The sequence below is a fragment of the Tympanuchus pallidicinctus genome, unplaced genomic scaffold (assembly GCF_026119805.1).
Source record: "Tympanuchus pallidicinctus isolate F22 unplaced genomic scaffold, pur_lepc_1.0 scaffold2, whole genome shotgun sequence".
Classification (NCBI taxonomy): domain Eukaryota; kingdom Metazoa; phylum Chordata; class Aves; order Galliformes; family Phasianidae; genus Tympanuchus; species Tympanuchus pallidicinctus.
In genome coordinates, this window is record NW_026294721.1 from 44,755,815 (window position 1) to 44,780,500 (window position 24,686).

The following is a 24,686-nucleotide window of genomic DNA, read 5'->3' on the forward strand; positions in this document are numbered from 1 at the left end:
ATAACTACGGTTAAATGAGTATCATCTCTCCTATATAATTTTTTTCTAAGTTAAAACAAAACAAAAACAATGACACTTCAGGAATTTAATTTTTTGAATACAAGTATCGCAGAAAGGACTGTACTGAATCTGTATCTGCTAATAAATATTACAGGAAAAAAATTGGTAAGAACAGCAGATACAGTCTATTGTAGCAGTGGATCTGACATCTTTGAAAGGAGGTGTTTGTTTTTCTCCACATGCAAGAGTTTCCATTTTTCAGTGGGTTCTTGTAAAATAAGCATGTTTTCTAATAGCCAACCCTGTCCATGTCTGGTAGGATCTGGAAATTAAATTGTGCCTTCTTCATTGATCACCAACAACAAGAATTAAGAGAGCAAACATCACTCTGTGTAATTTCAGCTGCTTTCAGTTGAGGGCTGTGATGGAGAACAGAAGCTGGCCTTCTAGGCGCAATGCAGTTAACAGTTCAGCTGAAGAGAGAAGACATGGAATATTATCCTCATCATCTTCTCACACAATGCCTTTGAAGGATTACAAATAAATGCTATTTGAAATTTGCTGTAGTTATGACATGAAACAGATGGAACTCTGCATCCCTTCTTCTGAACTATAAAAAGAGATTTTGCTCCTTTTATTTTGCTCTTTCAAGAACTTAAACATTTTATTTGATGATCTATTTATTTGATGATTTAATTAGGCTCCTCACATAGACTTCAGATATTATTATTATTTTTATTTCTCCTTAATATTATTTTATTTTTTGGTACTGAGCATGTAAAAACTGATTGCAATTACTTACAGATATCTCAGAAGTCCTTGCACCTGCCCATCCTGCTTTTTGTGGACAAACCACAACTCCTGCAGACTTTTCATTCTGTCATATCTCAAAATCCAACAACTAGAAAAAAAAAACAACCACGAACAAAACAGCAGAGAAGTAGTTTCTGATGCCAAGTGGAATGTGCAACGACACGATGGGGAGTTTTCTGTACAGAAACACATTATCTAGGTTAGCCCCTGAATCTCTCACTGAAAGGACATACAGGGCTGTTGGCCTACTTGCTCATCTTTTCATAAACTGGTGGTTCAAGTCACTTCTAAAAATGCAGCTTTTGGTGACAAGCTTTCCATCTAAATGTGTACCCATTGCTAATACTTTCTCAAGTTTCCCACCAGAAGTACAATTTGCAGAACAAAGTCCATTACTACAGCTTCAGGATCTCCTCCTGCCACATCAAAGGAGTGACACAGATGGAGAAACAATGAATGGGAAGTAGCAAAGTGGCACATAGAATCATTAAGGCTGGAAAACTTTAATGGCCACTGAGATGACCAAGTCCGTTGACACATTGCCACCTTGCCCACTAAACCACATCCCTCAGCACATCCAAGAGCTGAAAGTAACAATGTAGTTTAAGCTATAATGCCTTTCCTAGAACTGGAAAGGGAGATAGCATTACTACCCTCCTTACACTGAATGTAAAATACTCTCTTACCAAAATTGTTCATAAAACCAAGCAAGAGTTTCTAAAACTTTTATGCTCTGAATTTAAAGAAAAACTGACCTCAATTTCCATGTGCACGTGATGAGAATGCACATGCTGGTGACAACATGCACACATGGTGACAACAACATTATTGTTGGTTAAAAGAAAGTCTCCAAAATGGTTCAGAACCTTTGGAGAACATTGCATGAAACGCCAAGTGTTGGCAGTCCACTACAGTGTTTTGCTAACTGATGACATTTTTCCTAACAACTGAAAGCCAGAGCAGAGGCTTGATAGAAACATGAATATCCTTTAGTAAGAGCCCTCTATTTGGCACCAAGCTGGACTTATTTCTAAGCACTAAGAACATACACGGCTGCAACGCAAGGCACTCCTAAGCACCTCCTACAATTGATACAGATTTCCAAACCTTGGTCTAGTAAGACACTAGTGAAAGAGAGATTAACGTTGCATATTCACACAGGTGCCAAAATTCTGTGACGAGCAAAAATATGGAAATGCATGAATGGGGAGAAATAGGATGAAAAGCAATTGTTTTGTGCCAGGCTGAATATTAGGAAACATTTCTTCTCAGAAAGAGCAGTGACGCAGTGACACAGGCTGCCCAGGGTGGTGGTGAAGTCACTGTCCATGGAGGTGTTCAAGAAACATGGAGATGTGGTGCTGAGTGATGTGATTAGGGGGCATGGTGGGAATGACTTGATGATCTTAATGGTCTTTTCTAGCCTTAACAATTCTATGACTATGAAATGAAGGAAAGCCCCACCCCACCCTTCTGAGATGATTCCTATCCCTCAACATTTTGAGCCCTGTTTCTGTTGGACTGCCTCCCTCTACACTCAGCATTACAGCAGAGCAGAAGTTGCTGATGGTACTGAGCCAATGGGACACTTCTGAAAGGAACAGCAGGGAAGCACACATGCTTCTTCAGGAATCATTTTGAATTGCACTGCTCTAAGCTATTCAAGCCTACATCAAAACAGCACTTGAAAAAATGTTTGAACATTTCACTTTACTAAGCTGAGGGTGATTCACACAAATATGAGGTGGTAAAAAAAAAAAAAAAACCAACAAAAAAACCTAAGGTTTTCAATCAGGTAAGTCAACAAAGAGGATGTAACTTGAAGCAGAGTAAGCACGCATTGAAGTCCATGCTGCCTCTGCCATGAATTACAATAATTCATCTGTCAGGATAACACTTCAGCAAAAGTGAGGGAAGAGGAAGCCATCCCATTAAAAGAAAAAAAAAAGCAAAAAAAAAAAAAAGCAAAAAAAAAAAAAAAAGCACTACAACACAAAACAATGGTTCTCAGTGGAGAGAAAAAGAAAAAAAAATTAAGAGCTCTGAACAAGTACAGTTTCCAGCAGGGCCCCCAACAGCTTTTCAAAGAGCTGTCACTCACTGTGTTAAACTCCTGAGCTAGCTTTCTATTGGGTTGCGGAGAAGTGGATTCCCCTTCTGCAGGTGCAACTGTGCATCTAGTAAATGAATTCCAGATGCAGAACAGAGTATTTCTCAATTGCCATAATGCAAACCTACAGCTGACTGACGTTTTCTTGCTAGAATTCCCACCTGCAGTTCAAGTGTGGGTTAAAAATGGAGGGGGAGCCCTCTTTTGAAAAATCTGTACCAATCTCTCCTCGTATATCCCATTGTCACATATACTGTGCTACACTAACACATAAAAAAAAAAACAGCAACAAAAAAAAACATCTTGACCTTACACAGACTACTTTAGGCATATTATTCATGTATGCCAATTATTTGTGGTAGATGGAAATATTTTTTCAATTAGAAACTAGAAGGAAAGAAAAACATCTGGAAAGGCCTTTTGTGTACTGGTAAAAATGGAACTCTGAGAATGTATGAAGTCTTTAGGGATGCCAAACTGTTTTAAATTCTTAATAAATCATATTTCCAATTACATTTTTTTTCCTTGTAGGCACACTGTTGGAATTTGAGGAACACCGAAGATACAAAAGTTCTGCAGAAGTCATTGATGGCACAGATGGCTCTAAAGCAATCTAGCAAGCTACTGAGGTTTTTGCCTAGAGTCACATCAGATAGTTTAATTTTCCAAGAATCACAGAATCATTAAGACCCCTAAGATCATCAATCCAACCATCCACCTATCACCACCATGCCCACTAAATCTTGTCCTCACATTTCCTATGTTTACATAATTACCAATCAATCAAACCTTTCTGAATTGATGCTTCATTGTGAGAAGCAGGATCCAAGTGTGATGGCACAACAAGAACATACCTTTAACACAGAATGCTACAAAAAAGCTAGATAAATCAGTACAAAAAGGGCTTTTGTTTGACACTCTCTCAAAATGCATGGCACTTGGCCTCAATAGTATCCTCCTTCGGCTCATGAAGCCTCACCAGCCATACCCTCCAGTGCTTCAGCCCAGTTGTTGTTGGGAGTAAAAACAGTTATTAGTATCAGCTCTGCAGAAAAGGAGCACCACAGCTTCAGGCACCACATCTCTACTCCCAGTTTGCTACACAAACACGCCAGCACACACAACAAGCCAAAGAAGCAGCTTCTACATCACTAGTTCTGCTCTACAATGGGATCTCAGCTTCCATACATGCTAATGGTGGTCATCAGAATACCGTGCAAGTACAGAACAGAGAATCTGTAGGGAAACAGAAACTGTCCATGTGTAGAGAAAGTCAAAGGCTTGCTTCCCTATGGCAGCGGCTGCTGGGGACATTGACTCACAGCCTGATTCCTACACACTAATTGAGACAACAGCATGCACATTGCACCATTTACTGCCACTATATAGGCTTAAAGAAGTTGCAAACCAGGCTTGGGGCACTGGGACTTCATGCATCCTTCCCACATCAGCATAGCCTTCCCAAAAAGGAGGTGCTGACTGGAATTACTGGGCTTTCAAGCCCACCAACACACTGTTCCAAAGAAAAGGTTTCTGCTAACAATTACTCACTCCATTAACCATATTATTTATTGTGGACAAAAGGAAACCATATCAGCAAATCTTGTTCTTCCTGGCTTAATTCTGTACCGATCCAGCTGGGGAGAAGGAAGGAGAAGATGGCTGTTCCGAGCAGCAGATGCTCTCCCACCCATGCAAACAAGTCCACAACTGTGAACAATCATCCCTCAGGCTCCAAGCAAGGCTGCTGGGGCTCAGGGACTGGAAATGCAAAGTCCAACACAATCTTAATACAATTAAAACTCACACAAGAGAGACAAATGTTGAAAACTCCCTGACCCAAACACTTTGGTCTTCAGTGTCTGGGGCTGAAGTGAAAGCTCCCACTTAGAAAAGCACACCTACATTCTTCCCAAAGTGCATCCAACCAATTAAAGCAATTTTTCAAACATTTCCTAGGCCTATTTCTGATAAAAAGAAAAGATCAATGTGAAAACCCAACCTCCAGTTGACTTTAATAGGATCAATATGAATCCTTGAAGTGCTGCAATCAGTGACAGCAGAGCTGAAGCCCACATGCACACAAGTCAATTACCAACTCTCAATTACAGAGAGTTCTTAAAATATACAGCAGATTTGCAAGCTTTGAAGGATGCAAATCAGGAATAACAACGCTCTCTCTTTAGATAAGGAAAGAGGGAGCAGCATTAGATGAAAGCCAACATTTAAAAGCTGGGTGATTATTTTTAATAGTTTGTAACTCCAAAATAGCATGAACATTTTCAGACATATAATTTGCTTTAAGTGTAGCAATTTTCACGCCAAATCAATTTTTCAAGCTGAAGCTCTCAAAATGTTGACTGGGGGCACCTACAGTTTGAAACAACTACTACAGACATCTGATTCCAGTGATGCTGGTCACTTTGCTTATGGTCTTTGGTTTAAAAAAAAAAAAAAAAAAAGGAACACAACACAGCTGTCCCTGTTTTCTGACAAACTGCCCCTAATGCTTGTAGAAAGTGCACGTTTTCTATCAAGTTCTCCCTAGACATGCATTTAAATCAACACTGGCAGATGTCTCAAGCAAAATCTGTCAACAAAATATCTCTCAAATAGTAGATTTCAATGGGTCTCTCTCATCACTCCATAACACCAATGCTGAAAAACAGCCTTGAGCTTCAAACTATGTTGAAGGCAATGCTGGTGTCACACACAGAGCACTGCTGTGGACTGAAGGGGAGGGTTACTTTTTTCCCCTGCATCTTCATACAATGGGCACCAAAAGCACCAATGGACAAGGTCAAGTCCAGACCACTTCCCTACACGGAGCAAGTTAGCAATATAGCAATAGGACTTGCTATATGGATTCAGTGATCCATATGGGTCCCTTACAATTTGCAATAGCCTGTGGATTCTTTGATAAACATGCTGCCACTGGAACCAAAGGGAACAAAATGATCACTCTGGGGGATTTTTAAGGATGGGAGAGAGACGTATAAACAAGAACAGATACTAAATCACTTAATTCATTTAATTATTCAATTAAATAGGCATAGTTCTACATATCAGTACTTTCTCAGAAACATGGTACAATGCCAGTTTTTCCATAAAGCTGTCATTTGAGTGAAGCTCCATTACCAACAGTTCCCTGATTCCTGTGATTCTGCCAATCAGGAGCACCCAAGATAATAAGTGAGCCCTATGACAGAGCAGGAAGACCAGATCGGAACTGTTAAGCCTCGAGATGCTAACACATCCCTCCTGTCCTCCTGCCTGCAGCTTCCAGATGTCACCCTGCAGAGCAGCCAGATGTTCAAACCACAGCAGGCTTCACCACAGTAAACCTGCTGGGATAATTGCTCAATTACAATACAGAGTTTCATTTGATTTGAGGTTGTGGATACAAGCACAGTCTGTATTTGATTGCAATATTTTTTTTTTTTTTTGTATGAGTTGCATGATGTGTAAACAGTGTAGTTTTCAGACACGTTCCTTAAACAATTGTATAAATTATGTCTCTCCAACAGTAAACACAATTAAATCTGATAGCACCTGCTTCTTGCAGCAGCACTTTATATACTACTTTGAAAAAAAGGACTTCATGGGGCAGTTCTTCAGCAGCTGGAAGTTAACTGCAAGTTTCCATATGCACCTACAAGTCCCCCACCTTGAAACTTCCCAGAATAAATAAAGCTTCAAAACCAGGAGTCAGCAGAAACACGCTGCTCATTCTGATGAACACACTACAACTGAAGATTAGAGCATAAGCCATACCCTTTTGCCTAATGCAAAAATCCCCACAAGCTGCCCAGAAATGACGTTAAGTGGTCAGAGAGACCTAGACAGGCTCAAGCAGTTGGCCAAGGTGGACCTCATGACATTCAACAAAGCTAAGTGCAAAGTCTTGCATCTGGGTTGTGGCAAATGAGGAACTGCAAGATATGGTTTAGTAGCTTGTGGTAGCAATGGTAATGAGAAGACAGTTGGACTAGATGATCTTATAGGTTGTTTTCCAACCTTGTGATTCTATGATTTTAGGAGATCTCCTGGTTCAAAGGACACAGAGCTTGCTATTGCTGGATGAGCCCTTTATCCCTTTCCCTTCTCAGCAGATACAAAACAGAGAGATCACCTGCTGGAGGAGAAGTCTGGTGGGCTGCAGGAGAGGGTTGCAGATGGGCTGGAGGACCACTGGACTTCATGCAACAACTCACAGTACGATGTTCCAGAAGTGAAGCTGCACATCAGCCCTGCCCTGCAGGTGGAGAGCATTTCACACTCTTGGGAAGAATTCACTCTGCATTTCACTGCTTCTCTGGGTTCTTATGTGAGTGACACAGCTGTGCAGCCCAAGCCCTTCTTCACTTACAGCTGATGGCAGCCACCATGCTGGAAATTCATTTTGTTTCTCACTCCTCCTCAGTCAGGAATTTCAGCATAAGCAACTTTTAAACCTGTAGTTTTTACTTTCTTTTAAATAATTAAGCATTTGATGAAATACTATGCTATGTAAACAAAAGCATTATCCCCAGCTATTAAACATAAAGTCCCTTGCCAAGCACAAAGTCCCTGGATACGCCTGCAGGATATCCAAAGTGATTAACCCCTGTGTTAGACTTCCCTGACCTCCAGAAAGGATCAGCCACACTTCATGCAAGAATTTCTTCAGATGTTCTGGCACTGCTCATGGTCTGCTCTTACCTGCACCAGTCCTACGTCTGCTCTGGGACAGGCATATGCAGGTTAGGGGCCAGGATAAAAATGTGCCCTTCAGTCTTAGGAAAATTTCTTGTCTCATTGCTACCCACCTGCTAGAGACAACAGTACTGACTACATCTATTTCACAGGCACCTTTTTAAGATAGCTTAGATGCAAACCTTGCCTGCAGTTCCCTGTCTATCTTCCAGCACAGTCATTCTGCAGTGTTGCATGTAAAAGGGATTACTTATGAAACCTGGAAGAGCCCTCAAAAATGAGCATAAAGACTCCAGTTTCTTCTAAAATGCAAACACTGCAGAGCACGTGACACAAATTCTGGAGTTTTCCTCTGGATAGAGAATCACTGAAAATTGTATAAATTCTATTTCTGATGGGGGAAACACTTATACTACTCTGAAGCATGAGATAGCAGCAATGCCTTCAGGCTAAGAAAATGAAATCTAAATCTCAATCTTGGCAGATAATGAGATGAGGAGCACCACACCCTCAGACTCTAGAAATCAACACAGTTTCTAGGCTGCAGCCTCCAGGTTTTAAACATATCTACAGGTTTTAACCCTTATTTCCTTCTTTGTGGCTGAAAAATGCACACACAATCTCAACTCCAAAACCACATGTTGCTAGCCTGACTCTTAATTATTCTCAGAAGGCATCAGTAGACCTGGAAGACCCTGATGACCTGGAAGAGCAATTGCACTTCTGGTATGTGGCAAAAGGAGACATCCTAAAGCATTTCAGAAAGAAATAGGCTTCAAAGGTAATTTCAGAAAGAAAATAAAATAGGACTGAATCAAATTATTTTCTCCAGCCCAAACTGCAATGGTTTCTATGGTTGCTCAGCCTGGGCTTTTTAGCTCAGAATTTGTCCCACAGTGTGCAAACCATCTGCTGTACTATGCAGTGTAAGAACGTCATTGAGTACCATAAAAATCTCCTCACCAGCTATGAATGCCAGTCCAGATTGTGAATCTGCATGGTTCTCCTTACAGTGCTCCACTTTGTTGGGATCATCATTGAAAATAATAGAAATGCAGATAGGGAATCACTTAAAAAAAAAAAAAAAAAAAATCAATACAGGGAGATAAATCATTCTCCTATCAGACTGCAATGACCTGAGAATTCTGAACTCTGCCAGACAACTTTTTTCCATGTTAATGAGCTCTTTGCTCTTGATGACCATGAAACTTTCTTTGCTTATGGCTGTTAAACTTGAGATATTCAGCAAGCCTTAAGTAAGTAAAGAATAGCAAGAGGCTGAAAGCTACATCACAAGGGTGAGTAACAGACAGAATAGCATGGAGTCAGTAAGGAAAGTATAATCTACCCCTTCTGATCTGCTTGCAATTAAGGAATGCTCTTCTTGTAGACCAGCGGCAGCAGCCCACTCATCAGAGAATGCTCACCATGGCCTCTTGCGTTACCCATTTATGTGCACTTGACCTGTTTGGAAGCAGTAATTTTGAGATGCCTTCCACAATACCAGTGAGCAGGAGGTGCAATTTCACATTTGGATTTTGGCAACGTATCCTGACTAGTACAAATGTCTAGGCTCCATGAGAACAATGTAGGAAAAAAAAAGTTTGGCTCCCAAATCAGACTTCAGCTCAGCAGTAGTCGTATCATATAAGCCGCATAAGGCTCTGCAGCCAAGACCATGGAAATCTGGCTTTTGTGTCTGCTCAGACTTCTAAATTAAAAAATGTATTTGCAGAGCAGCCGTGGTCAAAATGCAAAAGGAGGGTCTTTCACTCGCACAATAACTTCTCAAGAAGAGTAGAAAAACATTGAGACCAAGTGTGTGTGCCCATATGCAAGAGTTAGAGAGCTGTAGGAAAAAACTTAGAAAGGTTTGGAAAATATCTCTCTGAAACAGTTTGTTTCTAATCATTCCGGGCAGATGAGAATAACTTCCAAGGAAGGCAAGATCTTCAGTAGTCTACAGAAAGGAGCTGCCAACCTAGCTGCTAAGAGCTGAAGCTTGAGCATTTTCTGTTGGCCATTTCTATCTTAAAATATCAATTAAGTATTACTCTCACTTTGCAAAGAATAATTTACTATTTCCCAGCCAGCAAGCAGAAACTGGCAACTATGTTGTACACCTGTTATTATGCATTACAATGAAATTAAAATATTTAGAGAATTTGGCAAGCCCACTCCGCTAGAACTATGCTGGTAGTTGTAACAATGAACTGCGTAGAAGAATACTGTTCCTACTTGCTAGAAAAATATTGCTGCACAGAAAACTACTGGTGGCCAGCAGCTGGCCTTTCAAGATAAGTACCAAGAACATGCACTGTGTGACATTTGATCATGGCACGGGTGCCGAGGCTCTTGTTGTTCAGCAGGAGCAGTAGGGAATGAGCTGAAGAATGCTCCCCTTGCAAGCCACGTGCAGTGACCTCAATGGGTGAAGTGCAGAGCTCTATTTATTCAGGTGCAATAATACAAATCTTTGTGGGTTGTTCTGTAATGATAAAACAAAGAGGATTCCAAAGAATGCGCTCCATGTGTGACTTTCCTAGCTCCACTGTAAGCACGCTGTATTTGCGATATCAAGTGACAGCCAGAAGCAAAATTATTGTCGTTTGGGGCCGCTGAGCATAGAACTCGAGCAGCTTTTCAAAATGGAAAAGTTTTATGGAGCTGCAGAATGTAATTGGGATGTGGGGAATAACGTAGGGACCCAATGGAGATTGACTTTTTCTCCCCCAAGGATTTATTTCAGCTGTCCCTGCTTTTTTGTGTCAAAATAAATAGCGCAAGCTGGTAATAAAAGACAATTGATGTGCATTACTTTTATCTCTATGAACTGGTCAGACTATTACATGGGGAACCGCCTGCAACCAAGTGCAGCCAGTGACCATAGCTTTAGTAATTAATTACTGGTTTTGATTAAAATCAGAGGATTTATGCTCAATATGGAGAACCACAAGCATAAGTGGGAGTTAAAATTCCAGGAATTTGAGGAAATACATTTCTCATCACAAACAGTAGAAGGAATGCAGTTGCCTCAGCATCAGTGATCCCTCAGTAGAGGACCCCTCATCAGAACACACCAGCATTTCTGCAATGCCTGGACAATTCCCCTACTTCCACAGCTATGTGGATAAAACTACCCAGGATTCACACTAAGAGTAAATGCTAGCAGTGATATTTCCTGATTCTGGCGATTTTGGATGCCACCTGCTGCTTGGCAGGATGCAGTTAGTTATAGCCTCAAAATGCTGCTGGCAACACCTGACTCTGCCAGAGAACACTTGCTACCCCAGGAGCCAAACACATCCAGATGAGCTCGTCTCCTTTTGACTCCTTCCCTACAGGACCCTTGTCCTCCACCAAGCACAGGGTGCTGCCACAACATCAGTTTCAGTGGTATCTTGGCTCTTGTCCTCAATACTCCTCACCTGCTTTTGGCATCTTTGGCATCTTTTGGCACACTCTTCTCACTTGCAGGATGTATCTGAAATGAGCAGGAAACACTCATTCTGAGATGAAGATGTGAATGTTCCTGAAAGTTTCTGAAAGGGGAACATCACTTTTCACTCTCCATTTCTCTCCTGGCAATGCACACACAACATAACCCAGAGGTCTCTTTGGTTATTTCCTTTGACCAACCACACTAAGCAGAAGCAATACTGAAATCTCAGCTCCAAGCAGTCAATTCTTTACAAACCTGATAAGAATAAGGCATGAAAACACCCTCAGATGAAGAGAATATCAGAGAAGCATTTGCTCAAAGTAAAAAAAAAAAAAAAAAAGTATCTGAACTGGATTCTTTTCTGGTTCATTTACAGGGTTAGAAGCAAGTGCTTGTGCTTCTCAAAACTGAGGATTGGAGGAGGAGCAACAGTTGAACTGCCTTCTGCTCTCAGTGTCTCATTCAGTAGAGAGAGAAATTCATAGAATCATAGAATGGTTTGAATTGGGCCATAGGCATCCTAAGGTAGCATTTGGCCAGAGCAGATTCCTTAAATGGAGAAATATTTACCTATTTTCAACTGTAATGAATACCACTTAACTATCTATCTGACCATTATTTTGGAGGAGAACAAGTAGTTCTGAAAAGGAAAAAAATCTTAACTTTTCTTGTTGCTGCTTTACAGAGATTCTGTTTTTACCTAAGCAAGAAATCTGCAAAACAGTAGAACATTTCTCAAGACTGCAGAATCGCTTGGCCCATTTGAGTTTGACTAAGCCCAGCCAGCATCCAAGAGTACAGCTTTATGAGCCAGCTCTGACTGAATGCACAGGCGCAGCATTAGCATCCCAACTGGAGAGCTTTGGACCGAGTGCTACTTGGCCAAACATCTGTTTCTCTAGAAACAGTATGGCATAAACCAGCAAGTAATGCACACCTTTGTTCTGCTATATTTAGCAAAAAATTTCAACTCTTTTTTTTTCCACTTTTTTTTTTTTTTTTGCCTGACCAAGCTCTAGTTGTGTTTTCTCCATGCAGAAAGTACAACAGAATACTGTTTGTCTTGCAATTCCATTTCAAATTTAAGGTACAAGAGCATAAAAAGGTATAATCTCATAGCAATATTTTTTTCATTAGTTGCTTAAAACTTCAGCAAAAATGAAAATGAATATCAATGCAATTAAGTTAGGTTTTTTTCATCCCCAAAAATGGCTAGGAAAAGGATTTGTAGACAACACTGTAAGCTCAATCACAGAATCATGAGGGTTGGAAAAGACCAATAAGATCATTCAGTCCAGCCATCAATCCATCACTAGCATGCCCACTAAACCACATCCCTCAAGTAATCCTTGGGTAACATATTAATTAAGGAGTGTACTGAGATCACTACATTCCGCTCAGAAAGACTACTGCAACTGGTGATTTTATAAAAACTCTCCATCTTCTGAGCAGCCCTCTGAAGGAGCGGTATCAGCACTCCACATCTACATGCTTGTCAAATTGAACAATCTTTAATATCAGTACCCAAGAAAGCATCATCAATGTCATTGTGAGTGAAGACCACACATGCCATTTTCAACCCCTGCTGGTTTTCCACTTAAAGTTATTCCAGTCATTCAAATGGAAAAGGACTGTGTTGCTTCTTATTTTCACACTCTTTGCACTTCATGGACAGCTGTGGAAGATGTTGGCATGGGTGGGGCTTCCCCCATCTACAGATTCAGAAACAAATTCCAAATGCGAAATATCTGTGATGTTTTCATAACATCTACTCCTATTTTGGCAATAGCTCAGAGTCTTCTTATAAACAGTTTGCTTGTACTGAGATATCTCAGGAAAACATGCACTGGATGGCAGAGGACAACACTGGTTGCTGACTGTCCCTGTCTACTGATGCAAGCAGAGTGAGAATCACAAAGGACCTAATTCCTTATCACTAGATCAGGTTTAGAATTCATTTTAAAAAAGGGGGAAAAAAAATGTAGCAGCATAATTAGCTCCAGGAATTTCAAAGACAGATATTTCTTGATTAGGATCCTGAACATACACATGAGCTATGCCAACATCAAGGCAAGCTGCCATTCTGAGGAAAAGAAGAAACAGAAAAAGGAATAAAAGCTATGCACAGATACTGTGAAAGACAGAGTCGTTTAGATTAGAAAAGACCACTAATATTACGTATTGTAACCATCAGCATTTTCCCATTTGGCTATGTCAATATCCCTTTGTCACTCAGCAATAAATCTAATGCACTTCTGAGTCACAGTGGAATTTGGATGCATCCATATATCAAAAGTGCAGAGACATATGACACAGAAGGACACTGATATGTTTTTGAGATGGAACTTGTGGAAAAACTGTCAGCTGAATGGGTGTTCCTCTGTCAAAGTTGAGAAGCTTCAGGACTAGGAACAGATGTTCCCAACTGCAACTTCTTAAGAAAATTTAAGCTTTCTCCTGCCTTGTTGTCTTGATGGCTGTCAGAGGCAAGGAAGTTTGAAGAAAAGCACAAAGGATTCCTCTGCTCATATCTAATTTGAGGACTTTGTCAAGGAATTGAATGCGTTCTTTTCCACTGCAAAGTGTTCTCATTTTTCTTCCTCCATTGCCAATCCAGGTCATGAATACTCATGTGGGTAAGAGCTACCAGGATGTGGCCTCACACGTACCATTCTGTGGTGTTCTCATGAACGAGGATGGTATGGACAATTACCCATTCTGTTCCTTCTGAACTCTGAATTAAGCCATCAAATTACACACGTTCTTGTTCCAGAGATTAAAACACGAAAGAAGTAACAAGGGACTGATAAAGCAAGTTTCAAAACGCACATGAATCTCAACAGATTTCAGTGAAGTTCTTCTCATATAAGGTATAACTTGAAAACACAGCTCAAATATTTATGTTTTCTTCACTGGAAAATATATGACAAAGGCCCAAATGCCTATAGTGTTAAAAAGGAAGAAAGTTAAATAAATCTGAAATATATTTATTTAAATTACAAGGAATGGTTAACTGTATTATCAAACCATGTTCATTATCAAACCACTATTTAGACACCAGATACATATATATAAGCACCAGATGTGTATACACACCTGAGAATGCTCACCAAGATAAATTATGCTGAAAAATCCCACAACAAAGTAAGCTCTGAAAGAGAAGAAGTTGTATACAATTCTCTGTGTAAATCGTACCAGTGTTGTGAGAAGCTGACGAGAGTCATTTGTCAGGAATCCAAGACACAGACATTTCAACAGTAGGTTGGTGAAAGCTTACCTGACCTGCTATGTGAATGCTTTGACGCTATTTCTTCAAACTATAATGCATTTGTAAGGGAAAATGTAGTGATCATGAAAGCATTATAGCTGGCAGAATTCAAGGACTGGATATTACAGCCTCATCACACTACTGGCCTGTGAGGAAGGTGCTTTCTCTACATCTGAGTATACGAAAAGAGGGTAAATCACAAAGATAAAATCCTGTGCCATGGATGGCTTGAATAAGTGAAACCAATGGCAACCTGAACACACATTCTATCTTCATTAAGCTCATTGGTCTACATAGAAGTAACAAATTACAGTAAATTAAAAGCACTTGCATTGCAGGATGTCACCTAATCACTCAATCTTTATTTATTTTAATAGCCACACTGAGTGTGTTTGACAGAAACAAACCTAGAGATTCCACCCTCTTAAAAATAAATTCTTTTGCCAATGGAAATGACAGCTACTTATAAAAGGGCAAGGTTCTTGTAGCAGAGCAACCTTTACTGCTATCCTTTCCTTCTTTCTCATGACTGTAGATGGAAAGTCTGATTCTGAGTAACTTAGAAGAACACAATTTGCATTTCAAGCTCATTGTGTCATATATATCCCCTTGAGACTGACACATCTTGGGAAGCGATTCAAAACTCTCTTGGATAATAAAATATTAATTGGAATTTCAATGCTACTTCTGCTTATTCTTATTTAAAAAAAAGTCAATTCTGTATCAGTCTTACAGGAATGATTTTTTTACATTCTGCCGCTGGAGTCTTCAATTTTGATCACTGTGCAATACATTCGTGTCTGCTAAGATTTATTTTAACTTGAACCAATCTAATGCATGCTTCTAAGGATGCACTTTCTGGCCATTCTGCATTTCAACCACATAGCTCAAATTTTATGATTTTCTCTAATTATCACAGGAGGGCTACTATTATCTCTTGGTGAAATTGATTTTCATACCATATAAAGAAACACACCTATTCTAACAATTCTTTTGTGAGCATCTATGACGTCGCAGAGTGGACAAATTTCACTTCAGTTCCAAACTGCTAATTGCTGCAATTCAGCTGATTTGATGAGTTTAGACCCATTTTGGAAAGTAACATTTCCATAATGCCAAACATTACTGCTGACTCCCAAATGGTCATTGAAGAGGGACAAATAATGTCTCGTGCATGCAATATTGAAATTTCTGGTATAGCTGCTGCAGCAATGAAACATCCATAGAGAGGAGAAGAAAGAGATAAACAGAAATCCAAGAGAAGCAAAACAGGGAGCAAGATCTGTTTCAGCCAAAAAAAACCTGCCACTCCTTCAGCACCACTTCAGACCCTCCCATAAGTGTTTTCTCCAGCAAAACAGAATCCAAAGGCTTCTGATGGATGGAGGGAATAGAGGAAAATATTTGTCAAGCTGCACAAAAATAAAAGAATACAAGCATTATAATCATACGTCTACCTTACTGCTGTGAAAAATAAAGATTAATCTAAAATTAATCTTTCCTGCCCCCTAGAAGTGCAGTCTTCATTTCACTGTAGTGAAACAAATTTTGGTGTTAGCCTCATGTGCATATGGTTCCAATTAGCACCTGCATACCTCAGTTATTAAATAAAAAACAGCTCTCTCCATGACCTGCAGAGCTCTTGTATACATGAACTTATCCAACAGCATTATGTCTTCCCTTATCAGATGTGTGTGGTATGACATAATGGATGTAGCACTGCAGCACAGTTGGCGCTAGTTCAATTCCCAAGCATTGGGTCACATTTCCCATTGCACTGCTTTACAGCAGACGGCATGGGCTAGCTGGCTAATGGATGGAGCCCTGGAATGTTACCTCAGATCCTTCAAATTTAACCTCAGCCTGATGTACAGAATGTAGCCCCTGGGGAAAAATGTATCTGTCAAAACCACCGCTCACAGTTGAACTGAGAGGTCTGCACCAGCAATTTGTAGCTTGATTTGTTGCCCATAAATGAAGGTGTCTCCTACATGAGCAGGATTTCAAATGAAATGTTGCTGTTCCAAAACAGCACTCGAGGATTTGGAAAGCAGAAAACAAATTGTCTTACTGTTAAAGCACACATCTTAGTGTTAAAAAGCATCAACCCATCCCCACTAACCATGCCCCTCAGTGCCACATTCACACAGTTCTTGAACACCTCCAGGGACTCCACCACCTCCCTAAGCAGCCTGTGCCAATGCCTCACCGCTCTTCCTGAGAATAAATTTTTACCAGTATCCAACCTGATCCCACCCATGGCACAACTTTAAGTCACTGTCTCTCATCCTATCATTGTTACCGGGGAGAAGTTGACCTCGACCTCGCTACAACCTCCTTACAGGGAGTTGTAGAGAACAATAAGATCTCTCCTGAGACTTCTTTTCTCCAAACTGAATAACTCCAGTTCCCTCAGCAAGAGAGACCCAGTTTCTATTTCTGACTCCACCAAGAACGCCATGTGAGCAACATCACTGGTTCTTACCCTTACTCCAAGACAGTGATGTTCATCAAAACAATGGGCTGCACCAGCTGATGAAAATTGTTGTTTTCCTGTTGCTGTTTTATTAAGCAGACATTTGCTTAGAAACAACTATATTCACTCCCATCTGCCAGTAGATTTGAGTACTTGGGACATCCTTCAGGCTCAGCACTCATCAGAGCCCTGAGACTCCTGGTGATGCAGCCCCTAATTATGAGACAAAATGAAGTGTTCCACAGGAGGAGGAAGGGTGTGTAAAAAGGTGAAACTAGAGGAAAAACAAAAGAGGGAAGAATGTATCTGACCATCATTTTTTAAACACAGCAGAAATCTTAGAGACAGCGATGTCTGGGATTACTGCACGATATATTTATTCTTGGTATATTTATTCTTTTAGTTGCCTATTAAAGTATTCTTAGTTGGTCCTTTCAACAATTGTCCATTCTCATCTATTTCTCTCATCTTTCAATAGGCTGCTGTGGGCTACAGCTGGACATTCTTCCCCAAATATCAAGCCTACTTTTCAAAGAGTGCTGAAGAAGTATGATCCTCTCCTCCTGAGGATCATACATGGGAACAAGATACAGTAATGTTTCTCCAAACAGGGAATTGAGCAGAATAAAAGAAAAAAAGGAACAAAGACCATCAGTACTAATTCAGTGGCCCAAGGTTCAGATGGCACAAGCCAAACCCAGAATTCCATGATGAGCTGTGAACTTGTACCCCAAACTGAGTTTCCTTCATGCTTCCAGTTACCAGAATTAACCCAATATAAAAAACTTTGGATCTAGTTTTCAAACATTACATGGGTAACATGTAACAAGTCAAAGCAGGCAAGCACTTAACTCACAGATCTGCATTATCTTGGATACTGCTTAGATTTTTACTTGTGCAATTCTGAATGATGATTTTTTTCCTTGCTCCAGCCTACAGCAAACAGCTCTGTAAAATATGCCTCAAGAGCTCCCCAGTAATAATCATTCTCAAAAGGTCAGTCAGTGTCAAACTGTGACATTAATTTGTTCTGCACTTGCTCAAAGACTGTATAAAAGAAAACTTTCAAGAGCAAACACTGAGCCATCCAGGACGATTAGATGAAGTGTCTCCCGTTTCATCTCAGCTGAATGCAGGCCAGTAAATACTCCAAATGGTGTTGGACAACGCTGTGCAGCTGTTCATTACAGCGGTCAAGAGGAAATCATTAAAGACAGAACCTTGCAACCGCTCAACTTCCAGACCAAAATAGAAGAAGCAATGGGTACAGGTCTGCGACCCGATTTGTACGCTCACTGCAAACTGCCAAGCACAGCCTTTGCCTTGTAACACAAACCAGGATTTCTCTACAGTGTAATTGAGAGCTTTCCAGCTCTGTTCTCCCAGGCTCCCATGCTTACAAATCCAGTAGCTGGAATTTACATAATTGCAATTTTGCTTTGCAAATACTGTCAGGACCTTTTTACACCTGATTTTCAGAACAGCTGCTTCTTGAAGCTGAAGTCTTTGCTAATTATTTCAAACATTCAATGGAAAAATGCAAACTGCGTTCAAGAAAACTATTATTGAAAAAAAAAAAAAAAAGTAGGGGAAGAAATTCTCATGGTTTGGACAAGGGGAACAAAGTTTTTGGTGTTGTTTTTCCCCCCATTTCTTTCTTCTTTTCTCTTTAAGAACTGCATATGCAAAACATTTGTGAAGCCAAAGCAGCTGCAGGGCCGCTCAGCAGACCAGTGCTGTCTGCTTGGTATCCTCTCTAGCTTTTTATAGATACGAGTTAAAAACACCATGAAATTTATTTCCTGTAAAAATGATCCCCAAATATTTTCTTTAAAAGTTAGTGTTTCAGCAAAATTCTCCCAGGAATGTGGAGTTATGCACTGACATTGTGTTAACCTGGCCCTTCCCCTCCCTGCTTCCTTTGCTGTTGCCACATTTGGGTGATCCATGGCATCCACGGCCAGTGGGCACCAACATCTCCATTTGTAGCCATCAAGAGCAGCCACATCACACACCTGACTAAGGGCATAGCTTCACAGGAAGAATACACATTGGGTTTAGAGGCTCTTGTCTCTATTTTTTCCTTTTTCCCCACTACAAGCTCATCACTCATTTTCTCCTTTATTTTCTTCAGACTCTTGAATTCGCTCCTTTTTTAGCTCCTGGTCTCTACCTCTGCATTTTTTATGCCTCGCCCAGCCTCAGGAAGGACCTCCAGAAGCTGTGATAATGTCAATATTATTATTTTTAACTAATAAATACAAGATCTCATGGCCTGGATACCCAATTCATTCTAACACAGTGATATAATTTCCTCATGCAGCACTTGTTCTACAGACCTCCTTCCACAAGCAACCCCCTCTTGGTGGAGAAGATACATGTTATATCCACCACGTCTTCAGGCAGTCTGAAGACTCTCTGACCTTACTTTACAGCCATGTTCACAACAGCAGAACAGCTCTGGAATTTGATACAGAGAAATCAGGATGATGAATATGCCACAAAACAGCAGAAGGGAGAACAGTTTGCATGCCTGAAAGCTCACTCGTTTATTCTAAATATATCATTCAATCTAATAAAACAAATTCTATATTTCCACACTTAGATCCTTACTCCACAGGGGTTATAAAAACAGCAGAAGAAGAAATAAAAGAAATACTCCCTTCCACACAAAGTCAGAGAAATAATGGTTGCTCTCAAACTGTCCTTTACAAAGCCTTTTACAGTAGGGTTGTGAGGCACTGGCACAAGTTGCCCAGAGATGTGGTGGATGCCCCATCCCTAGAAACTTTCTAAGCCATGCTGGACCAGGCTCCAAGCAACCTGATCATTGCTATGATTATGTACACACTCAGTGTTACTATGCCATCTTCACATATAAAAGTTTACAGTAACACTAACATATCTTTGCAATCTCAATAAAGCTAGAACAGACTGTGGAGGTGAAGGCCCGTCCAGTGATTTGTGTCGCCCACAGACACTCAGGATCAGCAATGTGAAGCAATTTATCACTGTGATCTGCCCATTTCTCTATTCTTACCCCATTTATTTCCCATTTTATGAAATGGTTGTAATAAATTTCTTCTGCATACTTTGGTGTGACAGTAATGTTAATACCTGTGATATGTAAAAAAGAATCCTGGCAAGTTTTACAGCACACTGCAGAGCTGGAATATGGAAATGGATATCTAAATGTGTCCACTTGTTACTCTCCCATCTATTGGCACCTTCCAAGGAATCTTGTGCAAAAATACATCATGAAGCTTGAGGTGACAGAAATATCTTCTGAGCACAACAAGCAAATCTTAGTACCCAAGATTTCATGTCAATCGTCAGTGCTTATACCACAGAGCTGTGCTTTGAACCACCCAGCAACCATGTGCAGGATGTGTTTATAGGCTAAACTACCCAGGACATTGAGCTATCGTGATGCATCACTTTTGACATTCTACAACATGGGAGTCCCAAGCAAGGCTGTGCTTTCCATCAGCAATCCTCCCAAGCACTGCTCGTTTTTGACTCAATGGGATTCTGTGAAGTGTCTGAACTGAATCTGTCCTGAATGCTAGATATGCTGGATAGAAAAGAAAGCAATAGGGCAAACAGGACATCAAGGAGGAAGCATATTCTAATTCAAGGGACAAAGCCTGATGGTATTCGCTTAACAGCTGAGTCAGTACAATAACTTATTGCCCAATACTTAAGGAGTGACTACTCATTGAGTTTATAACTTTGCTAGGTTCCAGCTTGGTCAAAGCAAAAAAAAAAAAAAAAAAAAAAAAAAGGAATCAGTCAACGTAATGAAAAAATGAATGACCCAAAAAATATAACAGATCTATTTTTGTGTGTCAAATAACAGATAAAAATGAGGTTTATTTCGTTCCACCTTGTTTTGACAGTTCTAGCTATCAACACAGGCTCAGTGCAACACGATAAATGCTATTTTTATATTGATTGCCTGCAAGTGTCAGCTGATAGAAAATGCATCTTAAAACTGTTGCAGTTCTGTAAGCAAAACAGAAGTTGCTTTGTTTGCAGTCGTATCTTTTCACCAATTATAATCTTCAAAAGCAAGAGTCAGTGCCCAACACATTCAGAACTGACATTCGGAACGGTCGGTGATTCCCGTTGTCAGTAATGAACTGGTGTGAGAGTAGAGTAAGTCCCAACTAATCACCAATTTAAATGGAACACAGGTGGCCAGGAATAGAACACTGCAACCATGGTGGAAGCATTTCCAAGCTGATCAAATATCCCATCTGTACAAAGCACATCCAGTCTTTTATTTCACAAATACTGCACTAGAGAAGGAATGTCAGGGCTGAACACTCCAGTACAGATGTAGAACACATGTATTTGCGTCAGCTTAGAGAAAGATTACAGACACTGGAAAGCAGTTGTGGTTTGGCACTTAAAATCTTCCATTTTAATTAACTACAGTCCAAATGATTTCTAGAAAGTCTTCCTCACATTGCAGGAGTAGAAATCCTTCTATCAGGGCAGGTTTACCAAACAAATTTTCCAAGGGAGAAAACTATGAGAAGTAATTGCTCCAATTCAACTAATTCAGTATTGGACCACAATCTAACTCAGAAATAGTGAGCTGAGCAAGTTATGTCACACGTTATGCCAGCAATAACCTCACAACTCTGTGTGTAACTGAAGCCTACAGAATATTACCCACCACAGGCAGACCACAGTCAGGTGTGTTTCAAGAGGATCTTTCCATACCCTCACATTTTCCTGATTTTTCTCCTATGCTTTTTGTGCATTTCTTGCTAGCTCAACTTGAGAAGAATGGAGGAGGAATCAGCTCAGGTAATGGACAATTGATCCATTAATTCTTACACTGATATTATCAGCAGCTCATAGGAAATATTTCAATGTAGAGCTACTTGGGCACAGAAAATCAACTAAAATTTAAGAGTCATAAGATTGAATGCTTGAAGGTCTAAAATTATTCATCCTTAAAATCAACTCCATTACTATGCCCTCAGATAAAGGACCACACAAAGTCCCATTTATTGCTTCACGCTAACAAAAGCTGATAATCAGCTATATTAAAATTAAATGTGTTACTGTGCTGAACTTTGTGTTAAGCTTTGACTACTGAGAATGTAGAATAATTCATATTTCCTAAGTCTCCCATTAAGCAATAAACCTCTATTCTCAACATTTCTCTCCGCATTTCCACACCACAAAAGTTAGCAAGCAGAGTTTTATATAGGTCTGTTGCTCCATTCCTCATTAGAAGAACAACCAATACTAAAGACTCAAGTAAGAAATACAGAACTGTCCTGTAGTTAAAGATGACATTTCTCTTCTTGGTGGTAGAATCTGTGCTTAAATACTGCTGAAAGGTGATGTGATTGATGGATTTAATTTTGAAACTTTCTGCTTAAAGAAAATATTGACTATTGATATAAAAACAGAAGTAGGGACCTGAGGATTTCAAACATGATACATCCAACCAAATTTCATATCTCAGAATAGCCAGTGAGAAACAAAACACTATTTTCAAAATTGTTTAAAAATGATTATATAGTAAATGCTGTATCTTTTTCTTAAGAGCATTTATCCATTTCATGCTATTTATAAATAATATTAGCATGAAATATATTAATATTATTGCAGCTAGATCTACAGCATTTCTTTCTTCAAAGTGCATGCAAACTTCTAATTTCTTGATGCATTATGATGAATAATACATACAGCGCTATGGAAGGGTTGTAAGGAGGATCCAGTGAACTACAGATCTGTCAGCCTGACCTTAGTGCCAGAGAAAGTTACGAAGCAGATTGTCTTGAGGGAGATCACATGGCATGTGTGGGACAACTGAAGGATCAAGCCTAGCTAGCATGGGTTCACGAAGGGCAGGTCCTGCTTGAACAATCTGTTTCCTTCTACAATCTAGTGACTCATCTGGTGGATGAGGGAAAGCCTGTTGATGTGTTCTACCTTGACTTCAGCAAAGCCTTTGACACAGTCTCCCACAGTACTCTCTGCAGAAGCTAGCAGCCCCACAGCTTGGACAGGTATGCTCTTTGCTGGGTAAAGAACTAGATGAAGGGCTAGACCTAGAGAGCAATGTTGAACAGAGATAAATCCAGCTGGACACCTGTCACAAGTGGTGTTCTGCAGGTGTCAGTACTGGAGCCTGTTCTCTTTAATATTTTTATTGATGACCTGGATGAGGGCATTGAGTGCACTCTCAGTAGATCTGCAGATGACACAAAGTTGGCTAGAAGTATTTATCTGCCTGGCCCTGCAGAGGGATCTGGACAGGCTGGATTGCTAAGCTGAAGCCAAGGAGATGAGGTTCAGCAAGACCAAGTGCTGGGTCCTGCACTTCGGCCACAGTGACCACAGACAGTGTTACAGGCTTGGGTCAGAGTAGCTGGAAGACTGTGTAGAGGAAACAGACCAGGGGTATTGATTGATGCTCGGCTGAACATAAGCCAGCAGTGCCCAGGTGGCCAAGAAGGTCAATGGTATCCTGGTTTGCATCAGAAATAGTGTTGCTAGCAGGAGCAGAGAAGTGATTGCCTCATTGTATTCAGCACTCGTGAAGCCACACCTCAAGTACTCTGTTCAATTTTGGGCCCCTCGCTGCAAGACATTGGGGCCCTGAAGTGTGTCCAGAGAAGAGCAACAAAGCTGGTGAGGGGTCTGGATCACAGGTCTTACGAGGAGCAGCAGAAGGAGCTGGAATTGTTCAGTCTGAAGAAATGGAGGCTCAGGGGAGACCTTTCTACTTTCTACTACTACCTGAATGGAGGTTGTAGTGAGTTGGGTGTTGGCCTCTTCTTTCATGTAACTAGCAACAGGACTAGAGGGAATGGCCTCAAGTTGTGCCAGGAGAGATTCAGGCAGAACATTAGGAAATACTATTCTGAAAGAGTGATCAGGCACTGGAATGGGCTGCCCAGGGGGGGTGGTGGAGTCACCAACCCTGGCGGTGTTCAAGGAACATGTAGACTTTGTTGAGGGACATGGTTTAGCGAGAGTTACTGGTGATAGGTGTTGGACTGATGATCTTGTAGGTCTTTTCCAACCTCAGTGACTCCGAAAAAAAATCTATTCTATCAATCTATTCTTTATAAGTCTTAGAATGGATCCATTCAAAGAACCATTTGAAATGAAAAGTTCATTTTTGGAAAAACAAACTGCTTATAAAAAAAAAAAAACTTCATAAAGCTATCAGAAATGCTGATCCCACTGGAGTTCACAAGTGCTGTTCTTAAAGCCAGGGAGGGTTCGTATTACCTGTTCCTTTCTCAGTAACGTAATAAGAAATAACAAAATCTGCCTGAGCCATAAATTCACTCATCAATGAGGGTGAGAATTTCAAGAGTTCTTGACTAGGGTTATGCACTCAAATTGCCAGTTAAAAAAAAAAAAAAACAACATAAAAAATCAGCTGTTTTCCAACATATGACATCCATCTAACAGTACAAATCCAGGTCAGCATGTGCAGTGTCAGAGATCACTTAATGTGAACACACTGACATGTGGCATGGGGCTGGGATATGGTGTCATCACTCTGTGTCTGTATTGCCCGTGCTCCCACCTCAGTCAATAACTAGAGTTAGAAAATCGCTGCTGGGATAAAGCAAATATTCAAATATAGCAAGCAACTTCTAGAGGATGCCAGGCAACCTCTGAAAGAAATGTACCCCAACGACAAACCAGCTCTTCTGTAAACACAAAGAAGTGCTAAGAATACCTTAAAAACCATATATTTCTGAATTTTTGCAAGATTTAGATTAACACATCTCCTATCTCAGCCACAGAGATACAACTGCAAGACAGAGATATGTGAGGTTATTACAAGCCTGATGAAAAAAACACATTACATTTAAATCACATCACTGCATAACAC

At 40.3% G+C, this 24,686-nt stretch overlaps 1 long non-coding RNA gene across 1 annotated transcript in view; it reads right to left on the bottom strand.

The window, feature by feature from the left end:
* Window positions 1-224: 224 nt before the first annotated feature.
* The window catches only part of LOC128080298 (uncharacterized), a 31,499-nt gene continuing 7,037 nt past the window's right edge, over window positions 225-24,686 (bottom strand). Inside the window, exons 2-3 of the long non-coding RNA XR_008206585.1 lie at window positions 803-901; window positions 225-473 (exon numbers count right to left, since the gene is read on the bottom strand). This is a non-coding gene — a long non-coding RNA (uncharacterized LOC128080298). The remainder of the gene's footprint in view (window positions 474-802; window positions 902-24,686) is intronic.